This window comes from Chinchilla lanigera, unplaced genomic scaffold, assembly GCF_000276665.1.
Source record: "Chinchilla lanigera isolate Chin_1 unplaced genomic scaffold, ChiLan1.0 scaffold00054, whole genome shotgun sequence".
Taxonomy (NCBI): domain Eukaryota; kingdom Metazoa; phylum Chordata; class Mammalia; order Rodentia; family Chinchillidae; genus Chinchilla; species Chinchilla lanigera.
This window is the reverse complement of record NW_004955455.1, coordinates 14,399,351-14,418,457: the sequence shown is the minus strand read 5'-3', so window position 1 is coordinate 14,418,457 and position 19,107 is coordinate 14,399,351.

Genomic DNA, 19,107 nt, shown 5'->3' with positions numbered 1-19,107 from the left:
TTAGACTTGGGGCCCCTCCCCAAGACATCTCACTATGTATATGCAAATATTCCAAAATCCAAAATCTGAAACACTTCCAGTCCCAAGCACTTTGGTTTAGAGACAGCCTGTATGTGGAAACGTTAAACCCACTGGGATGGTATTTGGAGACTGGGAACTTGGGGGGGTTATTAGGTCACCAGAGTGCAGCCCTTATGGTGGGATTAGTTCCCTTTCTTTTAAGGAAAGGCAGGAGGACCATGGGAGGACTCAATGGGAAAGTGACCATCTGCAAACCTTGAACAAGAACCTGACCACGCCAGCACCCTCATCCCAGACCTCTCAGCCCCCAGAACTGCTAGAACTAAATTTCCGCTCTTTAAGCCACCTTGAATGTGATAGTTTGTCATGGCAGCCCAAACGAGGACACCTTCTTGTTGCCCTTGATATTAGTGCTGTGGGTTGCCCCCTCAACCAGCTAAGGAAGCTAGGAGACAAGCTACAAAATGGCCATTCCACCCACCACAGCGCCCCACGCACATCCGGTCCCACACTGCCTCCCTCTCATTCCTTCTGTGTGACCACGCTGGGTCTGGCGCGAGTTCCTTCCTGACCCTGAAGTTACCCAGCTCTTGCCTCTGTCTGGAGAGTTTCCCAGGCAGCCATGCTGACCCCAGATGGCAGCTCCAGCGTCACTTTCTCCAAAGGCTTTCTGGGACCATCTGGCAGCCACGAGCTTCTCGGTCATTATTCTCCATCTTACCACGCTGCTTACTTCCTTCAGAGGACGCGCGCCACTCTGAGAGCACTTTGCTTATTTGCTTCCGTGTGTATATTGGCTGTCTCCTTCACTAGACTGCGGGCTACAGAGGTGGAGAGCATGTATCCTCCTCAGGGTGGGGGACCCTGGACCTCCCACAGTGTCTGCCCTTTTGTAACAACCCAGTAAACATTTGTTAGATAAATGAATTATCACAAGGGTTAGCGCCAAGGAAGCATGCACAACTCGGTGAGTTCTCACAATAACTGGACAAGGTAGGTATCGTTGATCTCCTTTTTCTAAAATACTGAACAGGGAAAGGTTGAGTGATTTTCCCCCGGGCACACAGCTTGTATATGAGAAGGGGCTCAGATAGTCCAGCTTAGAGTCCAGTAGTCATAGAAAAGAAGGAAAGAAGGACAGAGGGAGGATGAAAGAAAGGAGGGAGGAAGGCGAGAAGGAGGAAGAAAAAAAAGGAGAAGGAAAGAAGGGAGGAAGGGAGAATTAAAATAAAGTAGCAAGTGAACAAGGGAGTAAAACGGTACTGTATGAGTTCAGTACTTCCAGAGGCAGAGCTGTGAAGCTCCAGATGTCCCCTGGCACCCTAGGATTCTAGGGTTGCTGCTAGTGGAGCCCCAGCCCAACACTTGGGTATTTTACTGAACCCCCTGGCAGAAGCTGGCAAATATTCTCACACCCATGTCTCTTAAGGGAATTGGGGTTTCCAACTCAAAGGTGCAGATCCTTCATTGTGGGCTGAGTCACAGACCTTCTTATGATCCCAGAGTTCCCCCGTGGGAGAAGGTTCTAGCTCAGCATTCTACACCCCATGGCAGTGACTGGGGCTGGTGCATGGGTCTACACCACAGCCAAAGAGAGTCCTCCACAGGGTTTCCCATCACAGCCTGAGGATGGGCCAACACATGGGTTTAACGATTTTCCTAGCCCCCCAGAACACTTCTTGAATTCTGGACAAGCCAAAATGTGGTTTTCATTAGCAAGGGTATAAAATAAGAAAAATATCATGAGATTATGTTAGGAATAGCAGAATCTCCATGTTTAAGTCTCTTCCAAGCGTCCTGAATAATCATGGTGGAGACAGAGTGGAGACCGTGATTATACTATATATATTCTTCAGGCCATTAAAGAATGAAGGAATGAAATATGCCATCAATGAACAGACACGTGATTTCAGCATTTTAGAGATTAATCAATAGCTGGGCATGGCAGCCCACCTGTAATCCCAGCTACTCTGGAGACTGAGGCAGAAGGATCACAAGAGGTCAATTTAGTAAGATCCTATCTCAAAGTAAAACTAAATTTTAAAAAGCAGTGATGATGTAGCTCAGCGGTAGAGCATTTGCCTACCATGCACAAGGCCCTTGGTTCCAACCCTGTTCCTGAAAAAATAAAAAAGCTGGGTGGGGGGAAGTCTATCGACCGTGTTACCCACCAAGCTGAGATTTAAAATGAGCCCTTTTGCTCTTTATAGTTGTATTCTCCATGCATTTATATTCCCTTTATATTTTTCTGTGGTTTTTGGTTACTATGTTCTAGTTAGAAAAAAATTATAATAAGCCTGTTTTTGTACCAGGAGCCACAGGAAGGAGCATATATCTAATGTGGACATTCGCCAACATTGTCGTCTTGCCGTTCAGTAGGTGAATGGCATCCTGAGGTAAAAAGCAAAACCAGGGAAGATTTAAACTGTAGGGCTAGGGGCTGGGGATGTAGCTTAGCGGCACAGCACCCGCCTGGCAAGTGCAAGGTCGTGAGTTCGATTCCCGGTACCGGAAAAAAGAAAACAAACAAACAAACAAACAAAAAATAAACTGTAGGGCTAAGTCAGAGGGTATGACTGAATAGAGCTGAGGAGAAACTGAGGCAAAAACCTGGAGGCTAAAGGTGGCAAGGAACAGAAAGAGTCAACCCAGAGGATTTAGGGCCAAGGGAGTAGGGCCCAGAGCTCTCGTCTTTAACGCCCAAAACCCCATGTCCCAAGAACTCCTGGGTCACAGGCACAAGGGGACAGTCGGTCACCCACCTCCAGAGTGGAGGGACAGTCACCTTGCTGTGCATACGGAATACTTACTAAACTGGCTCGTGGGAGAGAAAGGCCGGATCTCTCTCCTTCCTTGAGCGGCCCTGTTCATTTCCTGCGAGAAGACTTTCTTCTCCATTTGTTTTCACAGTGGTCTCTTTAAAGTCTCAGCTGTTCCAGGGAGAGTAAATAGGTTTTAAAATTAATTATCAATTAAAAGGAGGTTAATTGGCACCGGGCTAGTCATCTATTTTGTTGGTAAGTGAGGCAGTCCCCCACCCCCGCCCCGGAATCCAAAGACCTACGCCACGGCTAATAAACCCCAGCAGCAGGAACTGTTCAAGTGTGACCTACAGACTCATGAAAATAATTCTCGGCATCCACGCGGCCCTCCTCCCCTGTCGGAAGGTGGATTCTGTGGTCATTTTGATTTTCCAGTTCATCAGTACAGAAGCCAGCCTTCGAGGTGGGCTGGCCAAATTAAAACAGCAGAAAGAGTGGCTTGCAAATATTTTTATTGGCATAAAGATTTTTCACCAGCCGCCGCTGCGCTCAGGGGAATGATCGTGATAGAGTAAATTCAGGCAGTGAGGTTCGGAAGAAACAGCACGTCCGCCACTGGACTTGGACTTTTCCCCTTGCGTTAACTTCCTGCCTCTCCTCCTGTGGCCTGATTTCCATGCAGTGCAGTCTGATTTCTTCTGAGTTCTTCCGATGTGATTCGGGGCCGCCCTTGTCCTCATCGTCACCCCCCAGGCGGGGAGAAGGCTGTGTGGCTTGTGTTAATAATGACCCTTAGCTGAATTCCAAGGCTGTGTCTGACCTCACCATTAATGAATATTTATAGAGGGCCCACAGGGAGCTTCTGCAGATTGAGTTCAGTCCAGACAGGTGAGCGCGCACAACTGAGACAATTACGTAATCGGGTATTGGGATGCTTACATGTATTTAAAAGATAGCAAAGTACCCTCAGGGCGGAAGAGACCGGGGTAAGTCTTCTCTGCGTCCCATCACGGACCCAGGACACCTTGAGAAGCATCAAACGGGGCTTGTAAGAGGCACGCGTCGTGAGATGTTCCGGGAATATCAGCTGAGGGTTTGAAGCAGGGCCTCTCTGGTCCTTTAGCAGTGGGTGAAGGTGCACTTGGGAACTGCCCTGTGCTCCCCAGCAGCACTTTGTCCTGATCCTCAGTCTCCCAGTGATGGGTGGGGGCCATGCCGGTCTCGGCTGGCCTCAGATGGTGACCATATATGCACCGGAGCTGGCAGGTGGCGCAGAGCTGTGTGTTCTACATTGTCAAGGGCTCTAAACCTCTCAAAGCACCTGATGAACCTGTCTCAGCCACTGTGTCAGACAGAGGAGACCTGAGTCAGCCCCTGCACAGTGAAGACGCTAGGGGAAAGGGGAGAGGGGGCTGTGCAATTGGAAACAAGGTCCAGGCTGGCCAGAGAGGTGGGCGGAAGGCCAAGTTCTGTTTCCAACTCTGGGCTTCAGTTTTATCTATTAATTCTGGCCAAATGCTACTTATTCATTCTTCCTTTCTGGCCTCCCTTCATCCTGTCAAAGTCCATTTCCTTTCTTTCCTCTTCTTTTCTTCCTTGCATTACTTGAATTAAGGTTTCCACCTATTGACCTCAGGGCCAGGTGCCCCTTTGGGGCGGGGGCTGTGCTGTACTGAGGAGGGTGTTTAGCAGCTGGGCTGGTCTTTACCCGCTAGGCGCTAGTAGGGCCACTTACCCAAGCTGTGACAATGAAAAAGTCTTCACTCGCTGCCAGGTGTCCCATGGGAGGCAAAGTTCACCTTGGCTAAGACTCAAAGTTTTACACTAGAAAGTCACACTGAAAGCCATTGCTTTAGCATCTCTTTACAACTCTCCTTGTAAATAGTGTGACCATATTATTTCCCATCCAACCCAGGGTCCTTCTGACTGCAGAGGTGTGCCATTAATAATTACACTGTGCTAACGGGTGTGGACCAGGACTATCCTAAGCAAACAGGGACGTGTGGTCTCCATAACACAAGCTGCTTCTTAGAAGGGAAGGATGCCAATCAGCTTTCCATCACTGTGACAAAACGCCTGACATGAACAGCTTAAAGGACAGGTTTACTCCGGCTCACGGTTTCAGGGTTTCAGTCCATGGCCAGCTGGCTCTATTGCTTTTGAACCTGTGGTAAGGCAGAATCACGGTGCAAGTGGGTGGGAGGAGAAAGCCACTCACCTCATGACAGCCAGGATACAGAGAAAAAGGGAAAGAGCTTGAGAGCAGGGCCTGGGGACCAGATAAAGTATGGAAGTTCACGTCCCACACCCCACTTCTGTCAGCTAGGCCTTCCCAATAATACCATTGACTTACAAGTCTGTCAATGGCTAAATTCATGGAGGTAATTAGAGCTCCCATGGTCCAGTCACCTCTCGGACTCTCCTCTTCTGAACAGATAAGACATGAAGGACATGGTAGATCTGCACCGTAACAGGAACGAGGCCGTGTGTGTGTGTGTGTGTGTGTGTGTGTGTGTGTGTGTGTGTCTAAAGTCTGACGAAGGGACTTTCTAATGTCAATGTCATGTACAATGTACAAGTCTGAGCCTTGCACTCCTGGACTGTATTCTTAGACATCGCTCACTCAGGGAAGGGAAAGAAATAGATGAAGACCAGAATTTTATTTTAAGGAACTAGAATACACCCAAGTTAAGAGCAGCATTATTTATAATCACCTGAAGGTAGATCCAATCCATGTGCCCACTGGTAGATAGATAAACACAATGGGGTGTCTCCACTCAGTGGAATACTACTCAATTGTGAAAAGGAAGGGTATTCTGACACCTGTTACAGCATGGGTGAACCTTGAAAGACTGTAAATGAAATAAGCTGGTCACAAGAGGGCAAATGCATTCTACTTAGAGTCCTTCCAGGAATCTGGTTAATTTCAGAGGGACAGAAAATAGAATAGTGGGGCCGGGGATATAGCTCAGTGGCATACGTACCTGCTTGGCAAGCATAAGATCCTGAGTTCAATTCCTGGTACAAAACAAAAACAAAAACAAGAAAATAGAATAGTGGCTACAGGGGCAGACAAAGGGAGAAGGAGCAGTTAGTGTTTAGTGGGACAGGGTTTCAGTTTTGCAAGATGCAAGGAGTTCCACGGATGGATGGTGGCAGTGGTTGCAGAGCAATGTGCATTTAATGTCCCTGAACTCTTCACTTAAAAGTGGATAAAACAACTTAATGCATGGATATTTTACCATCATGAGAAGAGTAAAAGTAATAAGTTATTGTAAAAAAGAAGAGCCAGGTATGGTGGCACACGCTTGTAATCCCAGCACTCAGGAGGCTGAGGCAGGAGGATCACCACTTGTTCAAGGCCAACCTGGGCTACATAGTGAACTCAAGGCTAGCCTGAAGTACACAGTGAGACTCTGTCTCAAAAAATAAATAAATAAGAAGTAGAGCTCTGTTTGACAGGGAAAGGCCAATTGTGTGTTATCTGGATTCTTTTTTGGTTTTGTTTTGTTTTTGACACAGGGTCTCGCTATGTAGTTCAGGCTGGCCTTAAACTGACTAAGTAGCCAGGCTGACCTGGAACTTGTGGCAATCCTCCTGTCTCAGCCTCCCAGATGCTGGAATTCCAGGTGTGCACCACCACACCTGGCCCATTATCTGGATTCTTGTTATTCATCCCTGCTCAGCACATGAGAAGAGTCTGTGGGTCTATGACCCTCGTCCTCAGAGAAGTTCAGCTGGCGGCCTCAGCAGACACAGGTCATCAGTGACAACATTCTCCTTTCCTCACAACCTGTTCTTGTCCCCAACCTGTCCCCGCCACACCTCCCACCCCTATTTTTCAAACCACTCATGGTATAAACCCAAGCAGCAAACAGAGCTGCTACGTCCTCTTACCATGGGTCTGTGTAGGGTCCCTTCGGGCTCCTGTTTACGGGGACTTTCTGAAACACCATTTTTAAATCCCTTATTAGCAGAAAGGGAGACTGTGTCTTCCGGCACCAGCTACCTCCCCACTCCACCCAACCCAACCATGGACTCCTCCAAATGTGAAGAAGCCAGAATGATTTGTTCGGATCTGCCACAGTGAGGTATTACCGGGAGGTGTGGCCGTCACCTACTTAGTGGGCTTTCTCCAAAGCTCGCCCTCTGCAGCCATAGAGTCCAGTGCCCAGCCCAGCCTCAGCAGGACACTGGAGAAGTGACCGCACACGGGGCTAATCTCCACCATCCCGAGGATGCTGCCAAAGGACTCCTGCAGGCAGCACCGCGCTCGATTGGAAAGTCTTCCGCTGCAAGTTGCACAGTTAGGTTCAGCGTTGACTTGTGGGGAAATGTGGTTCGGTTCTCTTCCAACTCAGTTGGTGGCCAGAATCATGCAAAGAATTAAGTTTGTGAACCACGGTAGCACTGTACCTGTACTGCCATTACTTCAAGCGAAGTCAGAGTATTTCCCCTTCCACTTTGCTCCTTGGTAAAATATTCCGGGCTAATTTTGGGTGCAAAACAAAACCTGTTCATCTCATTAGGAGTTAAACATGGAAGGAGCTGGAAGTTAGCATATTTCTGTACACAGTCACTAATTCAACAAGATGGTCCAACTACGGGCAAGGCCCTATGTTAGAGAGCTCTGCAGATACAGAGATTGGAGCATTGTAAAGCAGCAACACTTTTAGGTAAAAATTCCCTGGCTCTAAATGCTAATGTGTCTGGCCAAAATGAGGAGCAGGGCACAGCTAAGGGCGCAGGTGACAGCGGCATGGGGAAATTCTTCCGTGACCGCAGGATGGGTCTGTTTGATGTTACTCTTGCTAACTACACGTTTCAGAGCAAAGGTAAACACGAAGGGCCAAGGGAGCCTCACGGATATTTGTTCTTCGGTTAATATTAATGTGTGTTCGCGTTTACTCACACTTCCCGTCTGCTCCAAGCCGGTCCTGCTGGCCGTCAGTGAGTGGCAGCTAAGCTGATAGGGCAGTGGGAGGACCGGGTTAGGTTCTCCCTAACCACGCTCAGAGCCCTTAGATGGTGTCCCGGACGGTTCTTATTTCTGGTGTTCATCTTAATTGCCAGTATGAAGTAAGCCCAAATATTAAGGTAGAAAAGAAGCAGACAATTGCTAACCACTTCTTTGCAGTATTGGACACTAAATCTCAGAAAGGCTCTTTCTCTGCTGCTCACCGCTCTGTCACCTTTCCGGAAGTCCTGTAGGACTGGGGATTGAACCCAGGGCCTTCATGCTGAGCTTCACCCCCATTTTTTTCTTAAATTTTGAGACAGAGTATCTCTATGTAGCTCTGGCTGGGCTTGCAGTCCTCCTGCCTCAGCTTCCCAGAATGCTGAGATTCAGTGTGCACCATCACACCTGGATCTAAGGACTCATTACTAAGTACTTTAAATTCATTGTCCCACGCCATGACCTTATTTAACCCTCACTGAGCCTCCAGAGTATTGTCACCCCCATTTCACAGACCGGCGAGACAAGCACAGAAATGAAGTCCCCTGCCAAAGGCCAAGTGGTGTGAGCTGCCATAATTATGGGAACACATGGAAAGCTAGCCTTCCCTTTAGGAAGCTAGAAATTAGTGCACTCATACTTATTGCACAAATTAAAATATATTATTCACGAAGGCAGAGAGATAGAGTGGTGCATAGGGAGAGGAGGAGCTTTGAAGTCAGGGGTTCCTAGCTCCAAATGCCTGCTGGCACTTCCAAGCTGTGTGACCTTAGGCAAACTGCTTAACCTCTCTGATCTTCCACATCTTCATTTATGAGCTACAGGTACTAGCACTTACCTCAGAAAAGTTCCCGCAACATTTAAGTAGGATAAAGATACCCAAAGTGCCCACATCATAATAAAAATATTCACTTCTTTCCCTTCACCATTCACTAGATAAAGAATTGTTACATAAGTCTCTGAGGTTACTTTGAGGGCCCTCAAACTGAGAATGATATTAACAGTCAACAAAGAGACTAGAAGTAATTCTGCTGGGAAGTATTTAAGATACAGCAAGTGTGCATCTATGACCCAACTCTGTGTTCTTGTGACTGAAACGTGGAGATGGCTTCATTTGCGGATTGGTGTCACAGATGCACCAACCGGCCGTGCCTACTTCCTCAAAGTCATAGATATCCTTCCACACAGCCCTTCCTGAAGTGTGCTCCTTGGATCCCTAATCTCATAAATATTTCTTTCCCAAGAAACCAAATGAACACTCTGCATAGGTTTGGAACTCACAGTTGATCGTATCGCCCCTTAGGAGATTAATAACGAGTTGGCATTGTGAACCTATTTGACCGGAGGATCTTTTCCTCCTCACACTCATTGCTCATTGGATAAAACTGGTGTCCTGGAGACACGCACTGAAAAATGCTGCTTTTAAACCAGTCAAAACCCACTGCATTTTGAAAGCATTAAAACAAAGAGATCCCCAGCTGTTTTTGACCTCATCTTGGCAATAAGAACTCACTCCTAGGGCCTCTCTTTCCAAGGTGTTTTCCCTTCACGTCCTCACACTTTAGTTTCTTCTACTTAACAGTGACAAGGAGACAGTTTACTCTCGTTTCAGAATCTGAGAGTTGGACTCTTTGACAGGTAAGGGGAACGAGACTGCTGAGAATAAAAACCATTTTTGCAGCCAGGGTTCACCACTGGCTGCAAGTGCCGAGACCAGCCCACGTCAGTACGGTCAGGTACTCATTTTCTCTGCTTCAAATCCCTTAAAAGCTCAACTGTCCAGACTTGGCACATCAAAGGGAATTTTCCTGGGCACATCAGAGGGTCTTTCAAAAGAGCTACGGAATCATGAGAGGAAACAAGCATGCAATTTATCACTCTGTCAAGGTGCAACAAGGTCTTGATCAGCACTCAGAGAGCTCCTCAAGCCAACAGGAGCTATCAGTTCAGTAATCTACAGCACAAGGCAGGACAATACCAGTAGATTTGCAGAGCTGTCACACTTTATACAACTGTTTTCCAGCGTCAACCACAAGACAGGAATTCCTTGCACAACTGTGTTAAAAATTTTTGAAGTCAGGTTCAGCAAAAGATCCGGTTTCATACTTGTCAAAGCCTTGTGGAAAGCAGAATTCTAAGTTGGCCTGTGAAATTGCCTGCCCCGGGCTGTACACAAGCCACACTAACGGGGTTACTGCTGGGATGGGGATCGGCAGGACCGCCCTAGTCACAAGAGGCCTTGGAAACTCCTAAAGTTGGCCATAGAGAAGTCAGAGCTTCAGAGACCGAGGAGCCAACGTGCCATCCTGCCAACTCTGGCTGGAAGGTGGAAGGAACTATGTAGCAAGGGATGTGGGCAGCCGGTTGGAGCGGGGCACAGCCCCAGGAACAGGAAGTAAGGTCTTCAGCAAGGAGACAAGGTCTCTGCTCTGTAGCCCTGGGGAACTGAACTTCACCGCCAGCAAAAATCATCTTGGAAATGGGATTCTCGCCCAGGTCTGCAGATGAGAATATGACACCTGGGCTTCAGCCTGGCGATTTTCCCTGGGGCTGAGAAGCAGGCTACATCTCTGACCTACAGCCCCACGGAGGCGGCTGAAGCTTATGGTCATCTGTTAGATGGCCAAAGAAAACAAATACAGCCTGGCGTGGTGGCACATGCCTGTAATCCCAGCATTTGGGAGGCCAAGGCAGGAGGATCGTGGCGAGTTTGAGGCCAGACTCCAAAGTGAGCTTAAGACCAGCCTGAACTGCATAGCGAGACCCTGTCTCAGAATATACAAAAAAGAAAAAAAAAAAAGTTCAACACCCCTAATCCAAAATGCTTGGAACAAGGAGTGTTTTGGATTTCAGAGTTGTTGTTTTTTTTTTTTTTACATTTTGGAATATTTGCAAATATAGAATGAGATATTTTGGCAATGCAATCCTAAACACAGAATTCATCGATGTTATATACACCTTCTACACCTGGCCTAAAGGTAACATTAGACAATGTTTTCAGTGCACCTAAGATCTGACTTCAAACAGTCACACAAGGTCGGGTGTGGAAGTTTCCACGGTGGCATCATGTCGGTACTCAGAAAGTTTTGGATTTTGGAGCACTTCGAGTTTCCAGATTAGGGATGTGTGCGCGGCCTGGTCAAGCCTCAAGCAGTAACACAGGGATAATCTAGACAGCACCCAAAGATGAAGTTTAAGAATCAGTAAAGGACTGAGATGGAGCTCAGTGGTCAAGCACTTGGCCAGCATGCACGAGGCCCTGGGTTCCACCCCCAGTGATCCAATGCGATTAATCAATCAACAGCAGAAGCACACAAGATAATGCTTTTAAGGCCACCTATTGCCTTTGTAGGTTCAGTGTCTCAGCAGACATATTCCTCGAAGTCCACCAGAATTAAAATTAAAAAAACAAATAGGGGAAATGCAAGTCAAAACCACAAAGAAGTATACTTCACACTCACTAGGAGGGCTATATTTTAAAAAGCAAAAGAACGATCACAAACATTGGTGAGGGCGTGGAGAAATCACAGACACTGTACACTGCTGGTGGGAATGCACGGTGCTGCAGGTGCTGGGAAGGTTATGCATACAGCCCAGCAATGCCATGCGTAGGTCCTCCCCAAGACAACTGAAAACACCTATCTATCCCAAAACACCAGCGTTCACAGCAGCATCCTTCATAACAGTGAGCCGGTGGGAACAACCCGACTATCCATCAGGGAGTGGATGGGTAAAGCAAATGTGGTGTGCTATTTTTGTGCAGCCACCAACAGGAGTGAGTCACTGAGAACATCCTACAACACAGAAAAACCCTGGAAACATTGCACTGGTGAAAACACAAAGCCACACAGAGCCATAGGTTGTATGAACACATTTATATGCAATGCCCAGAATAGGCAAATCCACAGAGAGAGGAAGTAGATGGGTACTTGCTGGGGGAGGAGAAAACTGAGATAAATTGCTAAATGGGATGAGGTTTTAGGGGGAGGGTGATGGAAATGTTGGAGAAGTAGACAGGGGCAATTGTTGCACATATAATGAGCACATTACAAACCACAGGTGTGTATACTTCATGGCACGTGAAGTATATTTCAATTAAAAATTTAAAACTAAAACTGGAAGTGGCAAAGACCCCATGGGTGAAGAGATTTCATTTTGGTTTTGGTTTGGTTTGATTTTTTTTTTTAATTTTTATTAATACATGCTTGCAGTACATAATGATTAGATTTATTGTGGGGAGCTGGTACATGTACATAACACATCTTATATATTCTCTGTGTGTCTTTTATTGAATTCCTTCCAGATTTTCATTGTAAAAACTTTCAAACACATGGTAAAGTCAACAGAATGAATCCCTGATATCTTCCTCCTTTATTCAAAAATTGTTAATGTTTTGCTATCTTTGCTTGTGTGCCCTCATACTTTCTGTCCTAGCATAAACACACACACACACACACACACACACACACATACAGAGACAAATAAGGGTTGCTGATATTTTTCCTTAACTGGATCATGGATGCTTCTCTTTCCTGTGTCTTAAGTACTTTTTTGTGTGTGGTGCTGGCTATGGAACCCAGGGCCTCTTGTGTACTAGGCAAGAACTCTGTAATTAAGCTATGCCCCCAAACTCTTATCTGTATACTTTTTGAGAGTAATAACTTCTTTTGTATTCACCAAATCATCTAACCATAAACACTGCCATAAACGCAGCAATAAAGTCGTGAACAAATGTCATACAATACCCCACTCCCCTGCAGAAACACTACTCACTAGAGAAGCAGTCTTCACATTGTAAGTGATGGAACTCTTCCTTAACTGGCAACTTATTCAAATGAAATTCAGTTAACTAAAAAACTACTATTTGTGAGAATTCCATGCACAGAGCTTGGTGCATAGCAAGCAATCGGTAGCTGGTATTATTGGGTTGCAAACACACCAGGCATCACTGAAATAGTAAAAGAGCAGTTTAAGCTTGGGTACAAACAGCAGGTGAAAAAGTCTTTTGAATTAAGTAAGTTAATTAATGTAGTGAAATTTATGTCCTAGGCTTATCAGCTAGCAGAGGCGATAGAGATCATTGACTGGTAGTGGCTGCCTGGAGTGTTGAGTCACTGTGATTGATTAGTGATGTCTGCTGTGGTGCTGGCTGGACTCTATCCCGAGTGGTCACATTTTCTACATCTGATCTAGATTTATAAATACAGCGCGTATGCAGAGTAGAGGCCTGTCCAGTCAAAAATCAATTTTGATAAAGACGTCTAGCTTCCTCCTAAATGCTCTTTGTCGTGCCTGCCTTTCTCTTCCCGGAGTCAATTTCCTGCTTACCTATGCAATCTTCCACTCACTCGCTGCTCCTACCACCCTTTCTCTGTTACCAAGATGACAGAAACTGCAGAAAGTTTACAGACTTTAACGGCGCCTGGTGCAATTGCAATCAAATTCGAACATTCCCATTAGGAATGCCTAGAAGGATGAGCCAAAGAAGGAGCATTCTAAAGAAGAAAATGTAGCATCTCTCCCACTTTCAACTTGAAAGGATTCAGCATTTCTTGCTGTCTTTCTTTGGGAAGTGGCTTCCAGGTATAATTCCTCAAACAGGGAATGCTTTAAAATGCACCAACATCAGAATTTGATTTGCTCTCGTAAGTGAAGACTCAGCACTCGGAGACGCTGATGATTTCTAGAAATATTTTGGCATTTCACTCACAATGCTCAGCCAAGTCATCTCTCCTCTCCTACGTGAAGACTCTGGGGAATCCACTCACGGAAAAAAATAACCCCTTGCATCTCTGTCATACATAATACTTTGCTCAGAATTTGCACTAAAATTGTCTGATTTCACCTGGCCTAGGTCAAGAAGGATATAATTTTCATTTTATAGATGAAAACACTAAGGTGTCTCAGAGACTGAAGGACATTTCTGAAATTCCATAGTAAACGTCTCTAAGCCTCAATTTCCTCATCTGTGAAACAGCAAAAATAATAGCTATCTCTTAGGCTTGATATGCAAAGCAAAGATGTATAAAGTGCCTATCTCCATGTGATAGGCTGAAATAATGATCCTCTGAAGATATCTGTTTCCTAATTCCGGGGTTCTATGAATGTTCCCTTAAATGGCAAAAGACAAGATTGAGTTAAAAGCCTTGAGATGGGAGGATCACATTGGATTACCCCAGCAGGTCCTACCAGCACCAGGTATCTTTATAAGAGAATCAGAGGGAGATTTGACACACAGACACATAAGAGAGAGAAAGCCACATGAAGGGAGACAGAGACAAGAGGAAGATACCCACAAGGCCAGCAGTGTCAGCATCACCAAAAGCCAGGGGCCAATGTGGTGCAATACCTCATTCATCCCTAAAGGAGGAACAGATTTGCCTGTCTGTTACTTAATTTCAAGTAAGTGACTCCCAGTTTGCAGATGAGAAAACGGAGACTCTGTTGGGTGACTCGCTCTAACCAGGTGGCAGGGCCACGTTAGCTCACGATCTCCATGGAGGATGCATCTTGCTTCCCAGCTCCTTCCAGCAACAGCACTTTGGAAACAGCAAGCTTCTCAGCCGCTGCTCAAGGCGGGGTGCACCTTTCAACTTTCCGGCGCACGTGTGTGCTGAGAGCTCTGTTGGTACAGGAGCTGGGGACAGAGGCCACAATCCAATCAGAGAAGTATGCTCTGGGACGGTGACAGAGGGAGGTACAAAGAGAGCAGAGAGGAGGTGCTAGTTAACCATAGCGAGCAGGAAATAGAGGACACGGATGTGAGAAAAAGCAGAATTTTTTTGGATGACACGGTAACTCTCTTGTCTCTTGCTAAGGCAGGTAGTTTTGGGGGACAATGGAGCAGATTACAATAGAAAGTGAGGCAAAGGCCAGGTTCCCTGTCCTCCAACTTGCCCTATCATACAGGCACATACACGCCACACACCCACCACATGCACACTGCATACACACCCCATATGCACATGTACACATGCGTGTGCACACACACACGTCGTTCATTGGCCAAGAGCTGACTGAATAGCTACCAAGTACAGGCACTCCAGAGGAGCTCCCTAGGAGTTCATCCCTGGCTTCTCCCCACTAGATGCCAGGGGCACCCCAGTCCTAGTCACAACCAGGACTCCCCAGATATCTCCAGACATCACTCAGTGTCCTCAGGGGTCAACATTGCCTCTGGAGGGGTCAACATTGCCTCTGGTACAACAGACTGCTCCAAATTTAGTCCTTCATCTGCTGAATAAGGGTAATGCTGGTGTCCGCCCCACAGGGTCACTGGGAGAATTAAGTGAGATGCTGTCTACTTAGCATCTTGTACACACTGTCCCCACTCAGTAATTGTGAGCTACGATCACAGTAGGAAAAACCACGGCTTCAGAGGAAAACTCCAACTCAGCATGGAAATCCGTATCCATTTCCTCTGGCTGCTGCAGCAGCTGATGGGCACAAACAGCGTGGCCCCGAATCTCACACTTTCATTTGCTCGAAGTTCTGGAGGTCAGAAGTCTCCGCGCATCTGCGGGCTGTGCTCCCCCAGTGGCACCGGGGAGAGAACCTGTGTCCGTGCCGCTTCCAACATCTAACAGTCAGCGTGTTTCTGCATGCACTGACCTCCGCTTTTATTCTTGCATCTCTTGCTTTCACTGCCGCCCTCCTGCCTGCCTCTTCCGAGGGCGCAGGGGTGACGCTGGACCCACCCAAATAAGCTAGGGTCACCTCTTCAGCTCAAGATCCTTAACTTCATGGTTATCTACAAAATCCTCTTCGCCACATCAGGTAACATAAGCATGGGCCCCAGAGATCAGGACTCGGACATCTTCGCAGAGCTGTCCTCCTGCTTAAAGAGCCCCTTAGTACTCTGCCTCATCCATCAGAGAAAGAAAAAGCCCTCCAAATGGACTGCTTTATTTATTTTTAATTAAACACAGCAAAAAAAGATGGGAGCCTGCGTTGAAATAAGACATTCAAGCCCAGCAGACTTTCTGGCATGTCCAGGAGTCTATTAAGAGAGAAGATTTAACATCCAACAGGCAGATCGCTTACCTCATACACATAACTAGGGTAGGGACGGGGGTGGGGGGTCGGGGATGTGTTCACCACTTTTCCTGCAAATGTCAGGGGGAGAATTTGAGACCAATCGCCCAGCTCCATTTCTGCTGGTGCTTGTCAGCAACTCGTGTAATCAATGGAACATTCGTTCCCATAAGGCTCCCGACTCCTAATTCCATGACGTCATCACTCCTGTTGATGGACACGAACCGGGCAAACTGGCCCAAAGGAATACTTTCCGGGTTCATCCTGCTCTCCCCGTTTATCACCCTGTGACTTGTTACTTTCTTTTCTGCTAAGGTTGCTCTTTAGCCAGCTGGTCTGTTTTATATGTTTCTAGAGCCCCTTGTGCCCTCGGGCAGGTCTCTTCTTTCCTCTCTCTCACGTGGCTTGGCGAAAGTTTGGATATGGTTTGTGCCCCTAAACTCACACTGAAGTTTAACCCCACTGTGAAGTAGTAAGGGCGGAAACTTAATCCAACTATGGTGTTCAGAGGTGGGGCCTTTGGCGGTGACAAGGATTTGATAAAGTCACAAGTGGAGCCCCTGTGATGGAATTACCGGTGGCTTTGTAAGAACGGGGAGACACACACATCCCTTGTCCCTTGCCAGGTGCTGTCATGTCATTCTGCAAGCACCAGGGCTGTTGCCAGATGCAGTCCTTCAGCCAGGGACCAGAAACACGAGCCAAAATCAACCTCATTTCTTTATAACTCACCCAGGCTGGGTGTTGTGTTATTAGCAACAGGAGAAAGATTTATTCGATCTGAAGAGAAACCAGAGTGTATAGCCACAGAAAATAGATGAATACGCCCATCCTCCCTCAAACCCTGCCTGGAAAAATCTTCTCATTAACAGAGATGTGCAAAGCCGCCATCACGCTGGGGTGGGGAGGCAGGGGTGCCCAAGGCTCAGAGTGCTCAAGACTGGGTCTGAGGATGCGGAGTATTGGCTGCTGGGGAGAAACGGTTGGGCTGGGGGTGAGGGATAAGGGAAGTGACCTCTGATGGCTATGCAATTCTTTGGGGTCAGGGTTGCACCATTTTGTGAATATACTAAAAACAACTGAGCTACCTGCTTTAAATGGGTAAATTATATTTCAATAAGGCTACTGTTTAAGAGCTGAACAGGCTCCATAAACAAGGATGGGCCCGGTTTCCTTAGGACACATACCTGTTTTCAGGAATGTTTCTATTCTGGGTAACTCAAAAGACTATATTTATCTTAATGTAAATAACTTCTAGTAATGCAAGAGCAATGTGAATAACAATTGCATTGAATTTCTTGGCTCCTAGAAATTGAATCCAGACTCTTTGCTCCCTGGGGTCCTTTTCCCCAGGAGTGAGCTGTTTTGTCTAAGCCCTCGCTGGGTGCTGGGGTCCAAGGATGATAATACAGGGTCCCCTCGCAAGAGGCTCTGTATCCACTAATAAGTGGATTACAGACTGTGACACAGGACACTCCAGAGCTGGGACGGAGAAGCAGAAAGACCTCCGGGAGCACAGTGGGAGCCAGCAGGCCTGGAATGCGTCTTGTCCCATGCCCCATCAAAGCTAGAAAGTCATGGTCCCTCACACCCAGTCTCATTCACAGAGCCACCTTGCCTCACCCCACCATACCCTCCACGCCCCAGGTGGTCATTAGAGCCCAGGCTCCTGAGTCCTTCCCATGTCCCGTGATCTGCCTACCCCCCTGTCAAAGGGGACACACAGCTCCCTCTGGAGAGGCACGTAAGCGGCAGCCAGGTGCTAAGGGCCGACTTTGTTCCCCAGAATTTATGTATGGAAACTTAGCGCCAAAGTTGATATGTTGGTGGTATAGAGGTCATGAGGGTAGGGTCCCCATAATGGCATTAGTGGGGTATTAGACACAAGAAGAGGAAGAGGGCCCTGGGCTGACACATGCTCCTCACTCTCACCGTGTGATGCCTTCCAAGGGAGAATGACCAGCAAGAAGGTCCTTTCCAGCACCTTTCTGTTGGACTTCCTGCCCTCTAGAATGGTGAGAAGTAAATTCATTTTCTTTGTAAATTACTCAGTCCCCAGAATTCTGTGCTAGCAGCAGAAAACAGACTAAAACACCAGGTGAAGAAGGGACAGTGAAAGTGTTCCAAGGCGGAACATCCCTGTGCAAACACAAAGGGCTGGAGGCGCTTTTCATCACATCCCAGGACGCGGTGGTTCTGAGTGGCTGGGCCATAAGGAGACCTATGTGTCAGCTGGTGGGGGGACAGGGGCCTCACAATGAGTGTCATGATAGGGAGTCAGGATGCGAAGCTGAGGGATACAGACCCACCAAAAGCTCATGGGAGACGCAAATGTTCACAGCAACTCTACTCTCCATAGCCAAAGGTGGAGGCGGCCCAGATGTCCACCGAAGGATGAGAGGATGAACACACCGTGGTCCATCCGTACAGTGGGACACTGTGTGTGCATGGAGAGGAGTGAAGCTTCTCTGATACACGCCACACCGTGGGTAAAGCTTGAAGAGATTATGCTTAGTGAAAGAAGCCAGGGACAAGATCCCACGGGCTGTGGGATCCATTTATGGGAACATCCGAATAGGCAAATCCATGGAGGCAGAGCACAGACTGGTGGCTGGCAGGGTCCACAGAGAGGGAATAGGGTGATCCTTCTGGGTACAGGGTTTTTGGGGGACATAAAAACACCTTGGAACCAGGCAGAGGTGACGGATGGCTCACACCTGGAGTGGCTCAGATGTCACTGGATAGTATACTTGGCTACTTTTATGTTATGTGAACTTGACCTCAATTTTAAAAAAAGCATGAGAAAAACAGCTTCCTGGTTCAGTAAATATCCGTCTCCCAGTTTGCGGGGCTTCTATCATGGAGCAGACCTGAGCCCCAGGTCGGGTCTGTCCTGAGGACACAGGCAGCCAGCAGCCCCGGGGCTCCCAGACTGAAACCCAAGAGCTGTGGGAAGGAAGCAGAGCCTCGGCACTTTCAGGCAGGAAGCTCTGCTTTCCCCCGTGCCAGTCCCTAAACCAAATCCACGTGGAGCGGGTCACCGCCTGCTCTGCCGGTGAACGACAGTGGCTTCCTCACCTGCCAATTGCCCCAGCCTGTGGGCCCTCGGCCGGGACAGCCCTGCAAGAGAACACTTTGTGCTGCAGAGCTGCATGGCTGCCTGAGCCCTTCCCTGCTCTTCCCCTCTGTGTGCTGGCTTTAAACTTCCTCCAGGTGACGTCCACCCTAAGCTTTTGGGTCTCTCCTCTAAGACACAACCATAGTCCTCCTAGTTCAAGGGAGGCAGCAAAGGCTCTAGAAACCTGTGGGGCATCCAAGGTGAAGTTCATGTGG